We start from the raw sequence: 12,420 nt of genomic DNA, 5'->3' as shown, positions 1-12,420 counted from the left end.
CCAAAGTTAGAATAACCCCCTTTGTCTTCTCACCTGTGGTTCTTCTTTTGCATCTTCATCCAGGTTAGCAGGGGTTCCTGTTCTCCCTAGACTCTTCAGTGCTTCTTGAACTTGGTCCCCTTCTTCCACAGGTCTTCAGGTCCAGGAACCCACTGTTGGTGTCTTGCAGTCTCTTCTGGTTCTTGCATAATCTTCTATCACAACTTCTTGTGTGTTTGAGGAAACTTACTGTGATTTACTCCTGTTTTCCTGGGTTCTGGGGTGGGGTCTATTACTTACCTTTGGCATTTTCTTACACTCCCAGCGCCCGTCTACACACTACACTTGCTTAGGTAGGAAAATGACTTTCGCATTCTACTATTTTAGTATATGGTTTGTGTTCCCCCTAGGCCCATTGCAACCTATTGTGATTTTCATTATTTGCACTGTTTTATCACTGTGTACTTACCTGTTTTTGGTTACTAGTGTATACATATTGTGTATAATACTTACCTCCAAAGGGAGTATAGTCTCTAAGGTATTTTTGGCATTGTGTCACTAAAATAAAGTACCTTTATTTTTGTAACACTGAGTATTGTCTTTCATGTGTGTGAGTACTGTGTGACTACAGTGGTACTGCAAGAGCTTTGCATGTCTCCTAGTTCAGCCTTGGCTGCTCTGCCTACAGCTACATCTAGACAGCCTGGCTTCTAGACACTGACTACATTTCACGAATAAGGGATAACTGGACCTGGTATAAGGTGGAAGTACATGTGGATCCCACTACAAACCAGGCGAACCTCCTACAACACTAAGGGGGTCATCACGACCCTGGCGGACGGCGGTAATTTGGGGAAAGGTACTGGCAATAGGCTGGCGGTGCCTTTTCCCAAATTATGGCATTGGCCAAACCACCAATGTACCACTCCGTCTGCCAGGGTGGTAACAGCCGCTGTGCTGGAGACTTCAGTCTCCAGCCCACCGGCCGCCACAATCCCACCCTCTGGATTATGACCCTGCCTACCACCATGGTTTTCGCGGCCATCTTACTGCCACGAAAACCATGGCGGTAAGCACTATCAGTGCCAGCAGCAGCGTCTGCCAGCAAAACACCGCCAGGCCGTATCATTCCTCATGATCGTAGGTGGTGTTTTTCTGGCATGGAGCTGCTGCTGGCAGCAGCGCCACCTTACCTCCGTCCGCCGCCATGACCATCAACGGAAAACCGCCAGCCTTCTGACGGTATTCCGTCTACAGTTATAATGCGGTTGGTAGCCACGGCGACGGTATGTTGGTGGCCGCCGCCGTGGCAGTAGGCACCATTTACCGCCAATGTCATAATGAGGCCCTAAGCTTCTATAAATATGGGCCTATGTGCTTTGAAGAAGGGAATAAGTATGCTACACGCTACTGCGCACTGTTCCATGATGCTGCTTTCAATATACAGATGAGTGCCTGCGTCTCCTGGACCCCTTTGGTACAGTCACCCAGAAGAGTGTTTTTGGTGCACTGCCTGGAACGCCAAACATAAAGAGTGGTGGTGAGACTCTGGAATTAAGCAAAAAACTAATTATGTCAAACGTGGGCTTCTCTCTTCACAAAACAAAAAACATGACGTTCTGGAAAAGAACAAGGATTGGCCTTATAACCAGCCATTCCTAAGGTAGTGGTCTATTCATAGATGTTGTTTGAGGTTCCCAATCCAAGGTTAAGGAGAGCCTTTTCCTGTGATGTCAGTTCCTGTTATGGGAGGCATTCATGAGAAATATGCATCTCATCACATTAATTTCCTCATTTTTTGATATTTACTTCTACAAGTTGGACTGTGTTCTGGCATTCTATGCTTCGGATTCTTGCTTGACTCTTTTTTTCCTTCCTGATGTAATTAGGAGGCTGATGCCTTACTATTTTTTCAGTATTAATGTTCATCTTCAGTCAAGCGCTACAATATTGAAAGGGGCATTTCCCCCTTTGTGGGATTTCTCTCCTAACAGGGACCCTCTTAAAGAGACACTTGACATCTTTCACATATACTGTTCTGTGGAGGGTGGCACCGCGGCTACTGGGAGGTAGTCACCCTTTCCTTAGGAATCTAAAAGGGGAACTCAGTAGACCTCCTCAACAACCTGACCTTGACAGTCAGCTTGCCCAGACATAATGCGAGTAAGTATGTATTTTTACAGTTCAAAATGTCCTTAATCTGGTACATATTAGCGGTATGATATAAAAAAATTGATAGTCTTGTTCATATCCAGTTTACAAATGCTGCAATTATTATGCGTAAAAAAAACTTCAAGATTTACTAAATTGAAAGCCTTTTTCAAATTTGTTTTCAATTTCAGAGGGCCAAAGGATATTATGTAGGTTTAAAATTGTTTTCAAATTCAGAGGGCCAAAGGATATTTTGTATGTTTGCTGCTGGTGTATACACTGTGGTTGGTTGTTCTCTTATTAAGTTCTGAAGATGTAGATGGTCCCTAAAAAGATGACAACATGGATAGACAATACAAGCCTGTATGTTCTAGTGAATATAACAACATAAGCACAATAGTCTACAGATGTCACAAGATATAACAAAGCAAATCAAGATATGACAAATTTGATTAATAAGTCATGTCCTTGTCTTCTGTAGGAATTAATTTAAGAATAATACAGTTAAAATAATTTTGTTTTTCCTACTAACATACCTACCTACATACCTAGCTAGCTTTCAGAGATGGTAAGAAATCACAGCTATGGTTCAACCTGTTATGGGCATATGAAGAACAGTAAAGATCAAGGCATGACTAAAACCAACTAATCAGCTTCTTTGAAAGTTTTCCAGGTGTTCATTGCATTGAGTGGTGAATTAATCCTATGATAAATGTTCTTGAAAATCAAACATTAATTCTCTCTGCAGATCATGGACAACAATGGTCAACACCAGGAAGATAATGAAAAGTTGATTTTAAAGCAGCGCAGACTGGAGAAAAAGAGTTTGCCAGGTGCCAGGCCTGAGGTCACACCGACTCCTGGGGCCTTTGCCTGCAAAGAATGTGAAAGGTGGGTTGTACACCTTTTCCCCATTGTGAAAAGTACAGGAACGTAAAGGTTTCTGTTTCACTTGAAGCATGCTATTGATTAAGGTAGGAGACATTTCCTGCCAGACTTGATAAAAAGAAAATGTCTGTCATTTTCTCTTATCTGAGTTGCAAAGGTTATTTATCTCTTATGTCTAAAAAAACAAATCCTACTATTGACAGGTTATTATGGAGATTATAAAGATGGATTGGTAGCTAACTTTCTCAGTGTTATTTTTTAAAAGCTGAAATTATCTGCTGAATCGCCTAAAAAAGTTATACCTCACTGATAACCTATATCCATTGTTTATTAAAATGAAGTACATAATTCAAGCATTTTGAAATAAATTGGCTATTGGTTCATAAAAACTATGCACATTTTTTTTAATTAGTAACTCAGAAACTTTAAAGAAAAGTTAAAGATGGTTGCTAAGAGGTATAATAAACTTTACAAAACATTCAGATTAGTGGCTAACTATGTATTACATGCATAAACGTGCTGAATAATATTTCAACAAAGTAACCCAGCATTAAGGATACCTATATGTTACGCAGAAGCGTTAAACAGTATGAATGTTTTATTCAATTTTATTATTTTATATGTAGTTTAATTTAGTGTTCACCATATCCCAACAGACCTCAGAATGCTGGACAGGTAATTTTGATCAGAGATATGGCTTAAAAGGGAAAGCCAGTTAAGAAGATCAGTACCACAGTATTATGAGTGGATCTTTGCGTACCTGGGCCAAAATTGGCTTTTGCATGGAGGTGGCTATTGATGGGGGCTTCCTAGACCTTCTCAACACCCATGATCATGGTATTCTACTAATCTAGTTTGGACAGGACTAAAGCCTGAATGGTAGTCTTGAAGTGTGATTGTTTAGTGAAGTTCTAGGGACCCTTCAGCAGGTAAGACAACGTTAAAATTACTGAAAGCATCAGTTCTTAAGCATGGTTATCTTCATTTCAGTTTGTCTTTCTCTCCTTTGGCCTTACCAGCGCCCCTTGGGTATTCACAAAGTGATGGGGGTAGTTGCTGCCCATCTTCGGATGTTAATGCCACTTTTACAGTGCCACTTTAATCCCAGCTCAACAACTAAATGTTGAAGACAAGCTTGCCACAGTCAGTGGTAGACTACCTCCAGATGATGTCAAACCTTTTTATATCTATGGGGTTCTCAATCAATTAGCCAAAGTCCCACCCAATTTATTAATTGAGGCTTCCTTTCTTCTAAACTCTTCTGGACACTGTGCAGTTCCAGGATATTCAGGCTATGATCCCAATGTTTCAGTTTTGGTCCCGGATCTCATCAAAAGCAGCTCTGAGGCTACTTAGCCTGATGGCCTCATGGATCCCATTAGTCAACTTTGGCAGATGGCATATGTGGAGGTTGTATTGAGATCTGAAATCTCAGCACCAAGAAAACCTGTTGGATGTCTTCCAGGTTTTGGAAGAGACTGCATAACATCTGCAGTGGTGGCTGCTCGACAACACCTCAACCAGGAGCAGAACCCACTCCCTTCACCACCAAGAACTGATGTTGGTAATGGTTGCATCCCTGTAGGAGTGGGTAGGCTGTCTGAGAGAGGAGGAGATGAGAGGACTCTGGTCCCCAGGCGCAACACAGCTCCTAATAAATCTGTTGGAGCTTCAGGCCATCTGCCTGGAGTTGAAGGCCTTCATGGCGTTCATCAAGGAGAAACCGGTCGAGTAAATCACTGACAACACCACTGTCGTTTGTGTAGATAGCCGGCCTGGTGTGTGGTGACCACCTATGGTTTTTGCACCTTATAGCAGTTCCAGGCAACCCCTATTAGTTAGTGAGTCAGTGTCTAAAAAGGCAGGGCTCTCTAGTGATAGCTGTGGTAAGCAGCCAAGACTTATCTAGGAGGAGTGTTAAGCACTCGCAATACCACAGTAGTCACAGAGTAACTTATCTCACATGAAAGGAACCACACAGTGTTGCAAATATAAAGGTACTTTATGACAGTAACACTGAATTAGATTTCTTATAGGCAGTCCCCTAGCTGGGGGTAAGTACACACTATATATACACTGTAAGTATTAGGAATGAGCATAGAAAAATAACAAGCATTGGCAAGAAATAGCAGAAAATAGCTAGGGCTCTATAGGGGGACCAAACCATATACTACAATAGCAGAATGCAAAGTTTGGTCCCCCACCTAAGGATGTGGAATAGTTAGAAGGAAGCTGACAGAACTCAGGACCCCAAGATGTGAGTACCTAGATGACCCCCAGCAACCACGAAGGCAGGGGTAAGTTACCTGGTCTTCCAAAAGACTAACAAAGGGACTTGGAAAAGGAACTTTGCAAGAACAGGACCATTCCACTGGAACCCAACTGTGGATTCCTAATGAAGAGGACCTGTAAAAGAAGGGGACAGAGTGCAGCCCACACAGAAGTGTCGAGGTGGGGCAGGAGCCACTGACCGCCATGCTGTGGGTGACGATCCAGGTCGACGGTAGAAGATGAAGATCAGCTGTGGAGCCCAGTAGCTGCAGAGGAGTCTCTGAGTCGTGAAGAAGCTGTCCCATGCTGGTCGCCGGGTCGCAGGCAGGTCAGTGGTCAGGAGGACCCCTAACAAGCCTTGGCAAATGCAAATCTGGGCAGAAGAGGATTTGCAGAGAAGAAGACTACCAGCTAGGCCCAGGGTACTCAACCCTTAGAGGGGAGTTCAGGCTGACCCTCAGCAGTCGGGAGAACCAGCAGAAGCAGTAGTAACCCCCACAGGCAACCCACTGGCAGCAGGCACGTAAATTGCAGTGAGGTCTAGTCAGCACACCTGGAAAGGAGTCCCACGTCACTGAAGCAGCAGAGGAGAGACTGTCCTTGCAAGGATGGAGTGCTGGAGGCCATGACTACCTGAAGCCTGAAGATCCCTCGGAGTAGGAGGTAATAAGCCTTAGTTGCTGCAAGAGGCAAGAGGAACAGGCATATTGTCATGCAAGGAGAGGCAAGGGCTCACCGTCTCCCAATTTGGACACAAGACAGAGAGGACCAAGGGGACCACTCAGAACCACCACCTGTGTTGGAGGATCCACATAGTTCCTGTGGAGAGCAGATCCCAGCAGCCAGACGTTGTTTCCTTAGTTTTCTGCAGATGCAGAGGAGTGACTCCTTCACTCTAAGGGAGATTCCTTCTTGCCTCTTTGATGCAGCTGAAGCCTTGCCAACCCCAGAAGATGCACAGCCGTGGAAATGATGCAATTGCTGGAAGGAGCCTGGTAAACAATGTTGCAAGGCGAGGTCGTCTCGGGAGTTGCAGGTTTGTTTTGTTCCTTTGAAGTCCAGCAGTGGTTCTGGTGGCCAGGAGCAGAAGAAGTCGAAGCAGAGGAGTCCTGGTAGAGTCTTGCATGCCAGAACTGGGGACCCATCTGCAAGGGAGTCCCTAAATAGCCCTAACAGGGGGCTTGGTCACTCTGCAGGGTGACCACCTATCAGAGGGGGTCACTGAAATCAGATACCTATCCTGACCAACCAGATACTCCCACGGGCCTCTGCACATCTTGCTTTCAAGATGGCAGAATCAAGTGGCCATCTAGAGGAGCTCTGGGCACCACCCGTGGGGTGGTGATTGACAGGGGAGTGGTCACTCCTCCTTCCTTTATGTGGTTTTGTGCCAGAGCAGGGACCGGGCACCAAATGTGTCCTTCAGAGCAAGCCGGTGGTATGGGGAGGCTACCCCTCCCCAGCCTTGTAACACCTATTTCCAAGGGAGAAGTTGTTGCGCCCCCTCTCCTACAGGAAATCCTTTGTTCTGCCTTCCCCTGCTTGAGTTGGTCAAGCAGCAGGAGGGCAGGAACCTGTCTGAGAGGCTGCAGCAGCGTGGGCTGCCCGCAAACCCTGGAAGACTGGTAGGAGCAATACTGGGGGCTCCTCCTCAGTTCTTGGGCTGCGCACACCAGGAATCCTCGCCCCACAGCCCTCACATGGGTGCACATCCATGTGCACACATGATCACATGTAACCCGCCCGTGGCCTCCTGCCCTAGCTGCGTCACAGCAGCCTTTCCTTAACACGGCGGCAAACATGTGCAGTCCATTTTACCATGTGTTTACTGTGCATGAGTCCCCTCATAGGAGGCTCCCTCACAGTAAAAAGTCAAAAACCAGGTGGTCAAAAAGCACGGCAGACCTGATGGTCAGAACCGTCCTCTGACACCTTCACACACAGGAACCTACACCCTGCCCCCTGGGCTGAAAGGGTCCTACCATAGGAGTCACTTACAGTGACCTAGTATAGTGACCAGCAGTAAAAGGGTGCATGCACCTTTTCACGCAGGCTGCAATGTCAGACTTCAAGACACAGTTTGTATGGGCTACCATGGGTGGCATAATACATGCTGCAGCCCATAGGAGAGCTATGGTGCACCAATGCCGTGGGTACTTAGATACAATATACTAGGGACTTACAGGGGTACACCTGTTTGCCAGCTGTGGGGTGTAAAGAGTACTAAAGCAACCAAATTTAGAGGTGAGAGCACACTTACTGCTGTCTTTGTTAGCATATAACAGTCCTGCCAGCCTACAGATGTTACCTATGGTTCATGGAGGGCCACAAGCATTTTTAGTTTACTGTGTTCCCATTTGGCCTTACCAGCGCCCCTTGGATGTTCATTAAAGAGATAGCGTGTGGTTGCAGCCCATCTGAGGTCAGGGGTTCCAGTTTTCACCTACCTCAATCACTGGCTGTTGAATGTGGGCTTGCCCCAGGCAGTCATTGCCCACCTTCAGTCTAAGGTAGACTTCCTGCATTCACTGGGGTTCACTATAAACGTGCCAAAGTCACATCTGACTCTCAGACGCTCCCTTGGAGCCATCCTTGGCACAGTGCAGTTTTGCGACTGTCTTCTGGAGTGGCAAGTCCAGGATATTCAGGCTATGATTCTGATGTTTTGGCCTCCTTCTTGGATTTTGGTGAGACTGGCTCTAAGGCTGCTGGACTTCATGCCTTCATGCATTCTGCTGGTAAAGCTAGCATGCTCGCAAATGTGGGTTCTGCAGTGGGACCTGAAGTCCCAGTGGGTGCGGCTTCATGGGAATTTTTCCAACTTGTCCCTGTTACTAGCAAAAGATATGCAGTTGTGGCTGACAAACCACAATTGGGTCAGCGGCAGACCCCTCTACCTCCGTCACCCAGAGCTTACAATGGTGATAGGTGTGTCAATCCTGGGTTGGGCGGCCATCATCTGAGAGAGGTAGAGGTCAAAAGACTAGTCTCTGGTGGAGCCTCAGCTCCACATCAAACCATTTGAGTTGAGAGAGAGTCACTTGGAATTGAAAGCCTCCCTTCCACTCATCAAGGTAAGACTGATTCAGGTGTTCACGGACACCACTACCGCCATGTGGTACTGCAACACACAGGGCAGGGTGGGGTTCTGAGTCCTGTGCAAGAAATCACTGCCCCTCTGGACATGCCCGGAACCTCAGGACATTTTCCTGGTCATACAACACCTGACAAAATCTATGAACATCAAGGCGGGTGAACGCAGCAGTTGATACCTTGCAGATTATGAATGGCACCTCCCTCTGGAGGGGATGCAAGGTCTCTTCCAGGACTGGGGAGACCCTTGGCTAGATCTATTGGCTACCGCCGAGAAAGTACAACATCAGCACTTCTGCGCGTTGGAGTTTTCAAGGCTAGTCTTCGGACTCCTGTATGCCTTTCCGTCCATACCACTCCTGCAGGAGTTCTAAAGAAATCAGGACAAACTGGGTACAAGTCATTCTCGTGGCTCGTGATCTGGCATGGAGAGTATGGTATCCTGAACTCCTGAGCATCAGCATCAGTCCTCTGATCAGACTGCCCCTTCAGGAGAACCTCCTGTCGTAGCAACAGTGCAGGGTTAAACACCTGAACCTGCGCAGACTCCACCTTCATGACCCTCTTTCTGCACCATTGTCAGAAGTGGTGCTATTTGTTTTGTCCTTAGCCCAGCAAAGACGGGCTCTGGGCACAAGTAAGGGGTATCATCCTGCCATCTCAGCTTTTTAATAATTTACACCAAATCTGACCTTGTGTACTGTAATCTGTACTCATGTATAGCGCTTTAAATCCCTTGGGCCAAGTTTGCAGTACATAGAAACTGCACAAAAAAGGACTTTCTAATTTAAAGTGTCTTTTTGTGCTTACTGTAATAAACCAGCATTGGCAAAGCCAATAGTTCTCGCCTATGTGAGAGCTATTGGCTTCACCAGTGTCTTTTAGTCAAGTTGTACAGCAGCTAAAACTTAATGGTGTGGTGTAGAGTGGCATAAAGGAGAGTGACTTGGAGAAGAATGGAGTAGAATGGCATAGAGTGGAAAGAGTGGAGTGGCATGTAGCAGCTTAGAGCGGAGTGGTGTAGAGTGGTTTAAAGTAGAGTGGCGTACATTAGAGTGGTGTGGTGTGGTGTGGCATACAGTAGAGTGGCAGTGAGTAGAGTGACGTAGGGTTGAGTGGCGTAGATTAGAGTGCTATACAGTACCATTGTATGGAGTAGAGTGGTGTAGAGTAGAGTGGTATAGATTAGAGTGGTGAGAGTAGATTGGTACAGAGTAGAGTGGGGTAGAGTAGAGTGGTGTGCAGTGGACTGGGATAGAGTAGAATAGCCTAAAGAGTAGTTGAGTGGCCTAGAGTAGAGTGACGTTGAGTGCTGTAGATTGGCATTGCATGCAGTGAAGTGCCATAAAGTGGAGAGGTATGGAGTGGAGTGGCGTGAAAGGGAGTAAAGTAGACTGGAATGGCATAGAGTAATAGAGCGGTGTGGAGTGCCATTGTGTGAAATGGAGTGTCATAGAGTAGAGTGGCATGCTGTGGCGTAGAGTGCAGTGGAGTAGCAAAGAGTGGCGTAGAGTGAAGTGGCATAGAGTAGAGTGGTATGGAGGTGCATAGAATAGAGTGGTGTAAATTGGACTGAGGTAGATGTAGTGAAATGGCATACAGTATAGTGGTGTAGAGTAGTGTGCTGTAGAGTGGAGTGGCTTCGAGAAAGATGGAGTGATGTAGAGTGGAGTAACGTAGAGTGGCGTAGAGTAGTACAGTTGTAGGTGTAAGTAAAGCATCAATCGAGAAGACAGATAATGTAAAAGCAACAAAAATAGTAATCTACATGCCAGTGTTTAGGAAAGCACATTGCAGTGTGTTGCAAAAAGACGAGGAAGAATGCATGTACTTGGTCCATGCTCCAGGGAGGAGCTAACACAGTGAAGGAATGGAAGCCTGTGGGAGCAAAAACATTTGAAAGACTGCAAATGAGAGTGACAACAAAACAGTGAATGGTATGCTGTTGGCGGGTTGTAACCCCACTGACTTGTAAACAATATGTCTTGCAGCACAGCACCTGTGCACTGTAGGCAGGATCTAGAGAATGAAGGGATGTCTTCCATATGAACTCGAGCTCTAGTGTTCCTTCTGTCTGTTTATTTTAGTGTACATCCGCTAAATAACAGTGTATCTGATAGACACTTCTAGCTGCAGATTCCTTACCTTTAGAATTGCCTGGCGTCAGCTTGAATTCTGGAACTTTTGCAGAGCAATACCATTGCCCTTAGAACCTTTGGTCTGAGTATGAGGAGCTAGGAGAGGCCAGTGGATTGGACACCTCTCCAGATACTGGCATGCTCTCACCTCCTACTGTGACTGCAGAGTAGGGGGCATCGTATGCAATGGGGATTCATAGGGCCGCAGAGGTCCTGGACCTAGATCTGCCTACAATGCCAGTCAGGACTAACTTCCTGACAGAGGTGCTTCAGCCGGAGGTTTCCTCATCGGAGCCAATGTTACCCTTTAATGAAGCCCTCACTGATGTCCTGCTGGGAACATGGTCCAAACCCACCACAGGGGCGACTGTAAACACGACAATTGGCCGCCACTATTGCTCGGCTCCTGGCGATCCTAGCTTCCTCACAGAACACCCCACCCCGGAGAGCCTGGTGGTCCAAGCCTCCACTTCCCATGGTGCATTCCCTTCTGCTCCCCTGGATAGGGAATCCAAGAGGCTGGACCAATTAGGGAAGAAGATGTTTTCTTCCTGCTGCCTGCATTGAAGTTGGTAAACACCTCATGCCTAATGGGCCACTTTTCCCATACTTTATGGGATACGGTGGCGCAGGTGTTGCCTCCAGTCCCAGAGGACGTGCGGGCCACTCTCTCACAGGCAAAGATAGGAGGGATGCAGCCAGGTTTACCATCAGGTGTGGTTTGTACACAATGGACTCACTAGGCAGGGGTGATTTCTTCAACAGTGGCCCTTTGACGCCACGCCTGGCTACATACCTCTGGCTTTTTGGGGGATGTCCAGGCAAACCTTATGGACATGCCCTTCAATGGGACCCGCCTTTTTGATGAAAAGGCAGAGTCTGTGCTGAAGCACTTCAAGGACTCCCGGGCTACAGCCAAGTCTTTGGGTCTCATGGTGACCCCTCGCAAATTGTCTGCGAGGCTTCGAAGGGTTGGGGTACCATGCCATCCACAGACCAGCCACCGTCCTCCGCGGGGCCATAATCTTGCACGGGGAACACGGTGGTGGTGGTGTCTTCAGACCCAGATGGTCTGGCTAGAAGTCGTCGACCTCCGAGCCACCCACCTCCACAATGTCCAAACCCTCTTAGTGTGATTCTGCAAGACCATGTATGTCCAGTTGGAGGGAGGATTCAATTTCATCTCCCTCACTGGCGGCCCATAACATCAGACAAATGGATCTGGCAGATCATACAGAAGGGCTATTCCCTCCCCCAATGCCTCCCTCAAAATAACAGCTGATGGAGGATCACTTGGTTTTGCTCCGTGAGGAAGTTGCGGCTCTCTTGGCCAAGGGAGTCTTAGAAAGGGTCCCAATATCAGATGTAAGCAGTGCTTGTTATTCCCGCTACTTTCTGATTTCCAAAAAAAAACAAGGGCCTTCGCCCTACTCTGGGTTTACGGGACCTCAATCTTTTCCTCAAAAAGGAGACATTCATAAAGCTCACTTTGGCTCAGGTCTTGTCTGCCCCACACCAAGGAGACTAGATGGTAGTGTTGGACCAACTTCAGATTGTGGCAAACCTCCTGCATTCGCTGGGGTTCACTATAAACATGCCGAAGTCACACCTGACTCCCTCCCAGATGCTCCCTTTCATTTGAGCTGTTCTGGACACACTACAGTTTCTAACCTATCCTCCAGACCAGCGAGTCCAGGATACTCAGGTTATGATTCCGATGTTTTGGCCTCTATCCTGGATTTTGGTGAAGATAGACTCTAAGGCTGATGGGCCTCATGGCCTCCTGCATTCTCTTAGTAAAAATGCCAGATGGCATATGAGGGCTCTGCAGTGGGACCTGAAGTTCCAGTGGGCACAGCATCAGGGAAATCTCGCGACACGGTTCAGATCTTGGAGGGAA

Source organism: Pleurodeles waltl, chromosome 9 (genome assembly GCF_031143425.1).
Source record: "Pleurodeles waltl isolate 20211129_DDA chromosome 9, aPleWal1.hap1.20221129, whole genome shotgun sequence".
Lineage (NCBI taxonomy): Eukaryota > Metazoa > Chordata > Amphibia > Caudata > Salamandridae > Pleurodeles > Pleurodeles waltl.
Note: the sequence above shows the minus strand (reverse complement) of the source record.